Source organism: Triticum aestivum, chromosome 7B (genome assembly GCF_018294505.1).
Source record: "Triticum aestivum cultivar Chinese Spring chromosome 7B, IWGSC CS RefSeq v2.1, whole genome shotgun sequence".
NCBI classification, from domain to species: Eukaryota; Viridiplantae; Streptophyta; class Magnoliopsida; order Poales; family Poaceae; genus Triticum; species Triticum aestivum.
The window spans coordinates 53,667,070-53,681,242 of record NC_057813.1 but is presented as its reverse complement, the minus strand read 5'-3'; positions in this window follow the sequence as shown (position 1 = coordinate 53,681,242).

The following is a 14,173-nucleotide window of genomic DNA, read 5'->3' as shown; positions in this document are numbered from 1 at the left end:
TCTTGATGACTGTCCTTATTTTTGTCCATTTTTGAGTCTGATCTCACTGTCGTATTGCAGATAAACTGAAGGATGCTCTGAAGAAGAAGGACCTTGACCTTGCCGAGGCGTAGAAAGCGGCTTCGGTCAAGACGAAGCTTGCCGAAGAGAAGTTGGCTTCGATCAGCAAACTTGAAGAGGAGAATGCAAGTCTGAAAGCTGCTCTCGACGCGGCCAACAAGGAGGTCACCCAACAGAAGCGTGAGAAGATAGCCCTGAGTGACAAAGCTAGCGAACTGGAAGGGAAGAAGAATGACTTGGAGGCTTATCTGGGAGGGCTCGCCAAGAAGTTATTCCTCATGCTCGAAGGTAACCCTTATATCCGACTGGTGATCACTGACTTTGTGGGAACATTATCTTATCCTTGGATCGCATCCACAGAATTCTGCCAAAATTTTGATGAGGAGACTATTCGAGTGGAAACTGGCTTGGACCCCATCAACTCTCCCATGAAGGATGAAGCTGCTATGAACATGCTCTGTCTCGAGTCTCGCGTTGCTGCTGTGGTTGAATATCTGACGAGACTGAAGGCCGCAACATCGCGCATCGACACAACACTCTGGCGAGAAGAAACACTTCAGAATGACCTCGAGTCTCTGATCACTCGACTGAAGGAAGTTCCAAGTCGAGTGCAAGAATGGAAGAAGTCTTCCGCCAGGTGTGGCGCCGACATTGCCCTGTCTCTAGTCCGTGTTCACTGCAAGGAAGCGAGAGACGACAAGATGGTGTCTCTCAAGGTGGCCAATACCAGGAAGCATGACTTCCGTTCTTTCATGGAGACCTTTATTGCTGCTGCTACTCGGATCGCAGACGGAATCGACATGGACGAGTTTGTTGCACCTTCCAGCCCTCCGCAGGAGGGGTAAAAAACTTCTATGCTTGATGCTTTAAATTTGCCTCGGAATGCCGAGTGATTTTTGTAACCGATAAACCTTAACAGGCTTGATGCCTGAGCACTTCTGGATCCGTAGGACGTTATCCGAACTTGGTTTGTCGTTGGATATGTTTGCTTCTGCCTTCGAACGATCATCGTACTTTGCTTGGAATATATATTAGTGTCTGTGATGCTCTTTTGCAGGTAGGGACGAAGCACAAATTGCAATCGACTTGTACTCGTCATGCTTAGGCGGGCGCTGGGCTGCAGCTAAGCCCCCGAGTGGGAGGCTTGTTCTCAATTCGGTAGGATTTTAAAAACTTAGGCGAGCGTTGGGCTGCAGCTAAGCCCCCGAGTGGGAGGTTTGCTCTCCACTCGGTAGGATTTTAGAAACTTAGGCGAGCGCTGGGCTGCAGCTAAGCCCCTGAGTGGGAGGTTTGCTCTCCACTCGGTAGGATTTTAGAAACTTAGGCGAGCGCTGGGCTGCAGCTAAGCCCCCGAGTGGGAGGTTTGCTCTCCACTCGGTAGGATTTTAGAAACTTAGGCGAGCGCTGGGCTGCAGCTAAGCCCCCGAGTGGGAGGTTTGCTCTCCACTCGGTAGGATTTTAGAAACTTAGGCGAGCGCTGGGCTGCAGCTAAGCCCCCGAGTGGGAGGTTTGCTCTCCACTCGGTAGCATTTTAGAAACTTAGGCGAGTGCTGGGCTGCAGCTAAGCCCCCGAGTGGGAGGTTTGCTCTCCACTCGGTAGGATTTTAGAAACTTAGGCGAGCGCTGGGCTGCAGCTAAGCCCCCGAGTTGGAGGTTTGCTCTCCACTCGGTAGGATTTTAGAAACTTAGGCGAGCGCTGGGCTGCAGCTAAGCCCCCGAGTGGGAGGTTTGCTCTCCACTCGGTAGGATTTTAGAAACTTAGGCGAGCGCTGGGCTGCAACTAAGCCCCCGAGTGGGAGTTTTGCTCATCACTCAGTAGGATTTCCAAGGTGTATCTCCAAAGGGGAAGATAGCAGTTGACCTGCGCTTCATCCTCCTTGCGGAGCGCATGTTGTATTTGTGGCGTAGCTCGGAAGGAGAAGGCAGGAGTCGACCTACGCCTCGTCCTGCTTGCGGAGCGCACATTATATTTGTGGCATAGCTCGGAAGGAGAAGGCAGGAGTCGACCTGCGCCTCGTCCTCCTTGCGGAGCGCACGTTGTATTTGTGGCGTAGCTCGGAAGGAGAAGGTAGGAGTCGACCTGCGCTTCGTCCTCCTTGTGGAGCGCACGTTGTCTTTTATACTTAGGCGAACACTAGGTTGCAGCTAAGCCCCCGAGTGGAAGGCTGGCTTACCACTCGGTAGGATTTTCAAAAACTTAGGCGAGCACTGGGCTGCAGCTAAGCCCCCGAGTGGGAGATTTGCTCTCCACTCGGTAGGATTTTGTTTAAACTTAGGCGAGTACTTGGACTGCAGCTAAGCCTCCGAGTGGAAGGCTGGCTTACCACTTGGTAGGATTTTGTTTAAACTTAGGCGAAACGGATTCGCAGCTAAGCCTCCGAGTGGAAGGCTGGTTTACCACTCGGTAGGATTTTTTTTACAAACTTAGGCGAAACGGATTCGCAGCTAAGCCACCCACTGGGGGATTGATTTATGTGAACAAAAGTAATAACAATCACTGGGAAAATTATGAAACTCTTGTCTTTGATAAATAAACTACAGAAGTACTTTTATTACAACTCATCCGAGTGAATACTTAAGTATAAAATGGGCGGAGCAGATCCGCATTCCAAGCTCGTGGCTCGTCAATCTGGCGATCGACGTTGTAAAGACGGTATGCTCCGTTGTGGAGAACTTTGGTAACAATGAAGGGGCCTTCCCATGTAGGGGCAAGTTTGTGTGGTTTCTGCTGGTCCACTCGGAGTACCAAGTCTCCCTCTTGGAAGGCTCGGCTCTTCACATTTCTGGCGTAGAATCGACGCAAGTCTTGTTGATAGATGGTCGATCGGATCATGGCCATCTCTCTTTCTTCTTCTAGGAGGTCGACTGCATCATGTTGGGCTTGTTCTGCTTCGGCTTCAGAGTAGAGCTCGACTCGTGGCGCGTTGTGAAGCAGGTCACTCGGCAGAACCGCTTCAGCTCCATAGACCAGAAAGAACGGAGTCCTCCCGGTCGACCGATTTGGAGTAGTCCTCAATCCCCAAAGAACTGATGGGAGTTCGTCGACCCATGCGCCTGCTGCATGCTTGAGGTCGCGCATCAACCGGGGCTTCAGTCCTTTGAGAATGAGGCCGTTTGCTCTTTCTGCTTGTCCATTCGACTGGGGGTGGGCGACTGAAGCGTAGTCGACTCGTGTGCCTTGGGAAGCGCAGAAAGCTTTGAATTGATCGGAGTCGAAGTTTGATCCATTATCAGTGATGATGCTATGCGGAACTCCATATCTGAATATTAATTCTCTGATGAAGCTGATGGCAGTGCCAGCATCAAGATTTTTAATGGGTTTGGCTTCGATCCACTTGGTGAACTTGTCGACTGCCACCAGTACATGGGTGAAGCCGCTCCTGCCAGTTCTCAGTGGTCCAACCATATCTAACCCCCAAACAGCGAAAGGCCAAACGATTGGGATGGTCTCAAGGCTGAGGAGGGTTTGTGTGACATGTTAGAGTAGAACTGACATCCTTCACACTTGCCAACTATCTCTTTCGCCATTTCATTTGCTCTGGGCCAATAAAAACCCGCTCGGTATGCTTTAGCCACAATGGTCCGAGAGGACACATGATGGCCACAGGTCCCCGAGTGGATGTCGTTGAGAATCATTTGACCCTCTTCCGGTGTTATGCATTTCTGGTTGACTCCAGTCGCGCTTTCTCTGTACAATTGTCCCCTCATGACGGTAAAGGCCTTGGATCGAGGGACGACCTCTCGAGCCTCTTCTTCATTCTCTGGGAGCTCTTTCCTTAGAATATACACGATATAGGGCACTGTCCAGTCGGGAGTAATAACCAGAACTTCCATGATTAAGTCGACCACAGCTGGGACCTCGACTTCAGTCGAATCTGTGGCGCTTTTTGGCTGCGGGGCTTCTTCAGTGAAAGGATCTTCTTCAACCGACGGCGTGTGAACATGCTCCAAAAACACACCACTCAGGATGGCTTCTCTTTTGGAACCTATCTTCTCCAAGTCATCGGCTGCTTGATTTTTCAGTCGGGGGACGTGATGGAGCTCTAATCCCTCAAATTTCTTCTCCAGCTTTCTGACTGCATTGCAGTAACCAGTCATGGCTGGGCTTCTAACGTCCCATTCCTTCATCACTTGGTTAACCACTAAATCCGAGTCACTGTAGACCATGAGGTGACGGATGCCGAGAGGAATGGCCATACGCTACCCATACAAGAGTGCTTCGTATTCTGCTTCATTGTTGGAAGAATCAAAGTGAATCTGGAGTACATATCTGAGCTTATCTCCTCGGGGGGAAACCAACACTACCCCGACACCGGAACCATTTAGCATTTTAGAGCGATCGAAGAACATAGTCCATTGCTCCGAGTGAACTTGAGTCGGTAACTGCTGTTCAGTCCACTCGGCGAGGAAATCTGCTATTGCTTGGGACTTGATAGCTTTCTTTGCCTCAAATCTGATATCCAGGGGAAGAAGTTCAATCGCCCATTTTGTCACTCGGCCAGTTGCATCTCTGTTGTGCAGAATCTTTGATAAGGGGTGTCGCTGACGACTGTGATGATATGGTCAGAGAAGTAATGAGCAATTTCTTTGTGGTCATATAAATCCCATATACAAGCTTCTGATAATGAGGGTATCGTTGCTTTGATGGGGTCAGGACTTCAGAAATGTAATATACTGGGCGCTAAACTTTGAAGGCTTTCCCTTCTTCTTCCCGCTCGACCGTAAGTACAGTACTGACGACTTGTCCTGTGGCTGCAATGTAAAGCAGCAAAGGCTCTCTGCTGATCAGGGCAGCAAGCACCGGCTGGGTGGAAAGCAGGGTTTTTAACTCAGCAAACGGTGCGTCAGCTTCAGGAGTCCACTCGAACTTGTCTGACTTTTTCATCAGTCGGTAAAGAGGCAATGCCTTCTCACCGAGACGAGAGATGAATCGACTTAAAGTGGCCAAGCAACCAGTAAGCTTCTGAACATCGTGCACAGGCACAGGTCGTTTCATTCGGAGTATAGTGCCCACTTTCTCTAGGTTTGCATCGATTCCTTGTTCGGAATCGAGGAAACCGAGTAACTTTCCGCCAGGAACTCCAAATGTGCACTTGGATGGGTTAAGCTTGATATCATACCTCCTGAGGTTGGCAAATGTTTCAGCGAGGTCAGTCAGCAGGTCGGAACCTTTCCATGACTTGACCACAATGTCATCCATGTACGCTTCCACATTCCGACTAATTTGAGTGAGCAAACACTTCTGAATCATCCTCATGAACGTGGCTCCGACATTCTTGAGGCCGAATGGCATGGTGACATAACAGAAGCACCCGAATGGGGTGATGAAAGCTATTTTAATTTCATCGGGCCCAAACAGACGGATCTGATGGTACCCGGAATAAGCGTCTAAGAAAGACAGTCGCTCACATCCCGCAGTCGAGTCAACTATTTGGTCGATGCGGGGAAGAGGAAAATGATCTTTCGGGCAGGCCCAATTGATATGCTTGAAATCAATGCACATGCGAAGCGAATTGTCCTTTTTGGGGACCATGACAACATTGGTGAGCCACTCAGAGTGGTAAATCTCTCGGATAAGCTCTGCTGCCAAGATCCGAGCCACTTCTTCGCCAATAGCCTTCCTTTTCTGGACGGCGGACCATCGCAGATGTTCCTTGACAGGTTTTGCCATTGAATCGACTTGCAGACGATGCTCAGCCAGTCCCTGGGTACACCCGGCAGGTTAGAAGGTTTCCATGCAAAGATGTCCCAGTTCTCACGGAGGAACTGGATGAGCGCTTCTTCCTATTTGGGGTCGAGTGTTGTGGAGATATGAGTCGGAGCAGCGTTGGGGTTGATCGGGTGGATGTGAACTGGTTTTGTCTCATCGGACGACTGGAACGCTGATTCCTTAGCAGGCTTTTTGGCTCGCAACAAATCACTCGCGTCCGCATTCCTCCGGTGTTCCTGCCACTCTTCTGCCACCATCTGATCATCGGCGATCTTTGAGCCTTTCTGGAAGCACTCTTCTGCCTTCTTGCGGTTACCAGTGACAGTGATCACGCCCTTAGGGCCAGGCATCTTTAATTTGAGGTACACGTAACATGGTCGGGCCATAAAACATGCAAAAGCTGGCCTACCCAAAATAGCATGGTAGGCACTCTGGAAATCCACAACCTCAAATGTCAGCTTCTCTTTGCGGAAGTTCTTTGAATCACTAAAAACCACATCAAGAGCAATCTGTCCGAGTGACGCGGCCTTCTTGCCAGGAATGACTCCATAGAAACTCATATTGCTTGTGCTGAGTCTGGACATCGGAATGCCCATCCCTTTCAGCGTCTCAGCGTACAGTATATTCAAACTACTGTCGCCATCCATCAACACTTTAGTCAGTCGAGTGCCCTCAACGACTGGGTCGACCACCAGAGCTTGCCTCCCAGGGGTGGCTATCTGCGTCGAGTGATCAGACTGGTCGAATGTAATGGCGGTTTGAGACCACTTCAGATAATTGGGTGTTGCCGGAGCAGCCATATTCACCTCTCGGTTTATAACTTTCAGTCGGTTTTTGCTCTCAACATCAGCAAAAATCATCAGGGTGGAATTGACCTACGGATATTCCTCATCACTGTCCTCCTTGTCCTCGACTTTGTCCGACTCTTTTTCCTTATCCTTGTGCTGCTTCCCTTGGAACTGCTGTATCAGGAGTCGACACTGCCGAGTTGTATGCTTCGGGTAAATGAAGTTACCCTCCTCATCTTTCTTCGTGTGGATGTGACACGGTAAATCCATCACATCGTTTCCTTCTTTATCTTTTACTTTTTTGGGGTTCCAAGGCCCCTTGGGCTTTCCTTTGAACTTCCCTTGAGTTCCGGCCAAGGCTTCTCCAGGAGCAGCTGGCTCAGCTTTCCGCTTCTGTTTCCGACTGGAGTTCCCTCCTCTGGTTTCCTGGGCGATTGACTTATGCTTGCCGCTCCGGAGCCGATCCTCTTCCTCACCATTGGCATATTTGGTGGCTATTTCCATCATTCGACTCAGAGACATGTCTCCGGTTTGACCGAATTTTAGGCTTAGCTCCCTGTACTTTACGCCCTCCTTGAAGGCACAGACTGCCTGGTGATCAGATACATTATCTACTGTGTAATGCAATGTGATCCATCTCTGGATGTAATCCCTCAAAGTCTCATTCGACTTCTGCACACAAGATTGCAGCTCTGTTAGTCCTGTTGGTCGCTTGCATGTTCCTTTGAACGTTCTGACAAACACTCGGGAGAGGTCCTCCCACGTGTAAATGATGCTGGGTGTCAACTGATTCAGCCATGCTCTGGCTGACCCTTCCAACATAAAAGGCAGATGCTTCATGGCCACCTCGTCATTTCCGCTGCTGATCTGTACAGCCACTCGGTAGTCCTCAAGCCAAGTATCGGGCTTAGACTCACCGTTGAACTTGCTGACTCCAGTCGCCAACCTGAAGTTGGGAGGAATCACCGCGGCTCTAATGGCTCTGCTGAAGCACTCTGGTCCGGAGACATGCACTCGGCTGCTGATGGGTACATCTCTGTCGTTACCCTCTGTGTGAGCTCTATTCCGGTCGACCAGACCTTGAACGATGATGGATCTCGCATCAAAGCCTGGTTCCCTGGGGTCGACCGGAATCCTTCGCCCGCCACTGTGCTGGCGTCTATCATCCTGCTGTCGAGGCATATAGGACCCACCCCTTGGGGGGAAGTAGGCACTCGACGTTGATCGCTGCGATCGAATCGGTGATCATACTGCTCATGGTTCCTGTACTGATCATGCCGGTCACCACGCCCTTCATGCCTAGGGGGTGATCTGGGGCTATGAGCCGACTGGACCGTATTCGCTGCCACGGATCTGCTGTGAATCCTGTTCCGCGACTGCGACACAGCTGAGTTCTGATCTCCTGCTGCCCGGAGCAAATCTCTGATCTGCATCAAGCCTCTGCCAGCCTCTGACTAGGAAGGCTGAATTGATTCTGCTATACGGGCTGCAGCTGCTAAATTCTGAATCGGAGTTTGATATACCTGAGTCGGAGGTGGAAAGAGCCGACGTCGACTGGAGTCTGTAATCCGTTGCCGCGCGCGCTCGTCGAGTGCCCGCTGAAGGTTCTGCAGTCGAGTGCGCTCGGCTAGGTTGGCCAAGTGCGCGTCCTCCAAGGCACGAGCCTCAGGGGTTTCTCCAATGATCGGAGTGTGAAGCGCATCCATCTTCCGGCGGCGAAGCTCTTCCCTCTGCTGCGAATTGAGGGGCTCGGGGAGGTATTCCTCATGGACGTGTGACGGATCGCCTCCGCCGTTGCCTCCCTCGGCACCAGGAAAGCCGGGGGGAACGTACGGTCCATTGACCATCAGGACCTCTGCCGCTGGATCACTGCTGTCGCACTCGGATGCAGTCTCTGCGGAGCCAGTCGACAGGTCGAACAGGACGTAGAGAGATTCGTCGGGCTCAATTGCCGCGACTTGGGCGGTGGTCGACTGGCGAGCCACCGCGTGGCTCACCCACCGCTGAAGCCTCGACCGACCGGAGCGCTTACGCCAGCGGGAAGCTGGGAGGGAGGATGACACAAAAACCGGCCGATACTGGGTCGACGATTGCCGCAGAAGGACTCCAGGGACGCACGCTCGAAAGTGCGTAGCTCCGCGGACTGGGAGCGCGTCGACGTCGAGCGGAGCCTCCTGTAGCCAGGCAGAGTCGTCGGCGACGAACGTGAGTGCGCCGAGACGGATCTCGCGGCCCTCAACCAAAACTCCACCTCAAACCATGATGATGGGAATTGGAAAAAATTGCAACTTCTTCAATAAGTCGCTAAGACACCGGCCCCACGGTGGGCGCCAACTGTCGTGGTTCTAAGTCTGACAGTAGTGTAGGGGGGTACTAAGGAGAGGCAAGGTCCTAGCTATGGAGTAGTTGTGCACACAAGAGTTTTACGAGTTCAGGCCCTTCTGGGAGGAAGTAACAGCCCTACGTCTCGGTGCCCGGAGGCGGTCGACTGGATTATATGTGTGAGAGTTACAGGGGTGCGAACCCTTCTGCCAGTGGAGGGGTGTGGCTTATATAGAGGATGCCAAGACCCCAGCCTGCCCACATAGCGGAGGGTTTAAAGTACATTAAGGCCTGGCGTTACTGGTAACGCCTTACATAAAGTGTCATCATGACCATAAAGACTACTTAATTACAGACCGTTTGGATACAGAGTAGATCTTGAACTCCTGGTGGTCGAGTGAGTCTTCATGGTCGAGTGTCATCAAGTTCGTCGAGTGTCTTCAAGTCCGTCGAGTGGAGTCCCTCTAGGTCGATTGGAAGACGGCTTCTTCTAAAGATGTCCTTGGGGAGGGTACTTTGGACAGGTCCATGACCCTACCCTAGGTACATGGCTTCATCAAGATCCGTTAGTATAATAAAGTAAATCACCACTCTAAGTACTGTTGAAAACCAATTCATATTTTGTTTTTGCATTGTGTCTACTTTAATATAGCTTTTCCATGGCTTAATCCACTAATATAAATTGATAGTTTCATCAAAACAAGCAAACTATGCATCAAAAACAGAATCTGTCAAAAACAGAACAGTCTGTAGCAATCTGGACATTCACCGTACTTATGTTACCCCAAATATTCTACAAAAATTAGGAAAAATAAACAAGTTGTACAGAAAGACATGTCAAAAGGAATCAGAATCAATTGACGTTCCAGTTAAAAATGTAAAATCTAGCACTACAGCCAAAGTTTCTGTCCTGCACCGTACAAACCAACAAGCATTGTAAACATCCTAAAGGCAAACCTTGGCACATTATTTTTATAATACAAGGGAATTTTACAAGGGATAATTATTTTTGATGAAAAGTTTCTGTAATCAAGATTCACAAAGTTTCCGTGAGCATGAACAAAGTTCAAGGAGCTCTCCCACTTCAACAATGCTTGTCTTTCTTACTTTCACTTTCCTTTTTGAAAAGTTTTTAGGTTCCCCTCTTTATTTTTTTGTTTTTCAAACTATATGAAATCACTCAACAGAAATAAATGACTCTTAAAACTTCCGGGTTGTCTCCCTGGTAGCGCTTTCTTTAAAGCCATTAAGCTAGGCATTTAGTGCTCAAGTAATGAATCCACCCGGATCCCAAGGTATATCAAAGCCAATTTTAATTAACAATGATTTGTAATTTAGTAGTGAGCACAAAGTAACATATATCATGCAACAAAGAAGTCTAACTCTCTTTCTATGCATCAGAATGTCATAAAAGAACAATTCATGCACACCAAGTAAAGGCCAATGCATAGTATAAACAGTTTCTTGCAATTCTATCGTGTTGGAAACATAGAGAGGTGGAGATATAGTTCCTCTCTCATAATAGTTGCAAGTAGTAGCAGCAAGCACATGCATATTACATTCATCAAAATCATCATGTGCAATGGTAAAAGGCAACCCATCAATATAATCCTTAATAAGCACAAACTTCTCCGATATAGTGTAGTTGGGAGAATTCAAATAGATAATAGGACTATCATGCGTGGGTGCAATAGCAACAATTCCATGTTTAACATAAGGACCTATAGCAAGTTCATCTCCATAAGCATAATTTATATTGGCATCTTGGCCACAAGCATAGCAAGCATCATCAAAAATGGGTAATTCAAGAGAATCAACGGGATCATAACAATCATCATAGCAATCATCCTTTGGTAAGCACGAAGGGAAATTAAACAATGTACGAGTTGAAGAGTTACTCTCATTAGAAGGTGGGCACGGGTAGATAATCCGCTCTTCCTCCTTTTGTTCTTCGCTCTCCTCATCATCTTTTTCATCCAATGAGCTCACAGTTTCATCAATTTCTTCTTCCATAGCTTCCTACAAAATATTAGTCTCTTCTTGGACAGCGGGGTAGGCCTCAATATATAGTTTAACATAGGCATTAGAAGCATAATTATCATATCAATATTCAAGTATGGCAAAATTTTCAGATTTGTAGAGGGTAGCACCATACTTTTTAATCAAAGAAGCAATTTCATATGCACCCTTAAAAGCAACAAATTCTTCAATTTGTTGAACATCATAGTAATTATAAACACCCTTAGCATATGAAGATACGATTCCATTATCACTAAACAAGCATTGGTAGGGAAGGTGTTTCTTAGGGTTTTCAGAACAACAAGTAACATCATATAATTCACATAAAGTCCAAGTATAGCATTGCAAACGTTGAATTTGATACCATAATAGTTTCCCTTTTTGTGTCGAGCAATAATCCCTAAAGTATTCACATTGATCCAACGTGTCTCCCATTATAAAGTTGAATGGGGTTTTCTCAGGATTATCAAAGTAGTACATAATATCTTTCACATAATGAGCATCGGGGGTTTTAGGATTTACCCCATCTACATGAGTAGCAAGTACCTCTAATTTTTTTTTGGTATTTTGTGTTCCATATCCATAACTAAAGATAGAGAACAACTTAGAACAGCAAATAAAAATTACTTAGTGATAAAGTAAACAAGCACACACGAGAATATTCACCCCACGCTATGACTCCCCGGCAACGGCGCCAGAAAAAGGTCTTGATAACCCACAAGTGTAGGGGATCGCAACAATTTTCGATAAGTAAGAGTGTCGAACCCAACGAGGAGCTAAAGGTAGAATAACTATTCCCTCAAGTTCTATCGACCACTGATACTACTCTACGCACGCTTGACGTTCGCTTTACATAGAACAAGTATGCAACTAGAAGTACTTTGTAGGTGTAGGTTTGCAAGATAATAAAGAACACGTAAATAAAAAGTAGGGGCTGTTTAGATAAAGAAGCAATAAAGTAAATATAGCGAGTGTGGAAAAGTGGTGGTAGGAGTTGTGGAATTGTCATTAGGCAATTGACTATGTTACTAGATCGGTAATCACTATTGCAATTCTATTTGAGGGAGAGGCATAAGCTAACATACTTTCTCTACTTGGATCATATGCACTTACGATTGGAACTCTAGCAAGCATCCGCAACTACTAAAGATTCATTAAGGTAAAACCCAACCATAGCATTAAAGTATCAAGTCCCCTTTATCCCATACGCAAACAACCTACTTACTCGGGTCTGTGCTTCTATTCACTCACGCCACCCACCATAAGCAAATCGTAAACATATTGCAAACCCTACAGCGGGGATCCCTCACGCTTGCGCGACACGGAGGGCACAATAGGACAGCGCCAATAATAAAACATGCAACTCAAACCAATCATAGCAATTCATCAATCACCGATAGGACAACGAAAATCTACTGAGACATCATAGGATGGCAACACATCATTGGAAAATAATATGAAGCATAAAGCACCATGTTCAAGTAGAGGGTGCGGGAGAGTGGACCGCTGAATATAGATGGGGGAAGGTGATGGAGATGTTGGTGAAGATGACGGCGGTGTTGGTGAAGATCGTGGTGATGATGATGGCCCCCGGCGGCGTTCCGGCGCCACCGGAAGCAAGGGGGAGAGAGCCCCCTTCTTCTTCTTCTTCCTTGACCTTCTCCCTAGATGGGAGAAGGGTTTCCCCTCTGGTCCTTGGCTTCCATGGCGTGGGAGGGGCGAGAGCCCCTCCGAGATTGGATCTATCTCTCTGTTTCTACGTTCTCAGATTCTACCCCTTCACCGTTTCTTTAATATCCGGAGATCCGTAACTCTGATTGGGGTGAATCTTTCGCCCAGACTTTTCTCGTAAAATTAGCTTTCTTGCGGCAAAAGAAGGGCATCAACTGCCTTACGGGTGGCCCACGAGAGGCCAGGGCGCGCCTGCCTCCCTGGGGCGTGCCCCCCTATCTTGTGGCCACCTCGGACGCCGTTTCGCGTTGATTCTTCCTCCGGAAAATCCCAAATATTCCAAAATAATTCTCCGTATGTTTTTATCCCGTTTGGACTCTATTTGATATTGGTTTTCTGCGAAACATAAAACATGCAACAAACAGGAACTGGCACTGGGCACTGGATCAATATGTTAGTCCCAAAAATAGTATAAAAAGTTGCCAAAAGTATATGAAAGTTGAAGAATATTGGCATGCAACAATAAAAAATTATATATACGACGGAGACGTATCACATACCCCCGGATACTAGCCATAGATGCATCAAAATAAGCAAACAACACACGAAAAACAGAATCTGCCTAAAAACAGAACAGTCTGTAGCAATCTATAACTTTCGAATACTGCTGGAACTCTAAAAATACTACCAAAATAGGAAGTCCTAGGCAATTTGTCTATTGATCTACTGAAAAAAGAATCAACTCAAAAGCACATTTCTGTGATTTATTAGATTTTTTTCTCGTGAGCGCAAAAGTTTGTGTTTTTCAGTAGAATCAAATTAACTTTCACCCAAGATGATCCTATAGGTTTTACTTGGCACAAATACTAATTAAAACATAAAACCACATCTAACCAGAGGCTAGATGAATTATTTATTACTAAACAGGATCAAAAAGCAAGGAACAAAAATAAAATTGGGTTGCCTCCCAACAAGCGCTATCATTTAACGCCCCTAGCTAGGCATAAAAGCGAGGATAGATCTAAGTATTGCCATATTTGGCATTCAATTCTTCAATAGAACACTTATAACCCTTAGGAGTTTCTTTATTTTTAGTAATGATTAAACTCTTAGGCAAGAAATCAAGATATTCGTTTGTAGCAAAAGGTTCCTTAATAAGAGCAAAGAAGTTGGAATGAACACTTATTGATTTGAGATCCGCATTTTCCTTACTAGAAGATTCGCCTTTAATCTTGGGAACATACATTAATTTGGCAATTTTTGTAGAAGGAGTTGGAGCATTTTTCATGGATGAAAAGGCAGACCCTAGATTAGTAATAATATCCTCAAGTTTACCGATTCTTGTAGAATCTTGATCTATCCTTTCATTAACTATAGGTTCCTTTGCCTTAAAAAATTTCAAGTAACTCCAACCTTAGATCCATATTGAGTAATTTGGTTGTGGATCTTTTTATCCAAATTTTCAATTAATTCGACAGTTGCAACTTTATTTTCAAAAATTTCAAGCCTTTGCATCACATGTTCTAAAGTTAAAGTAGTTCTATTAACCAAAAGAGGTGGTGGGCCGAACAAATCTGTCATGACATTATAAGCATCAAAAGTA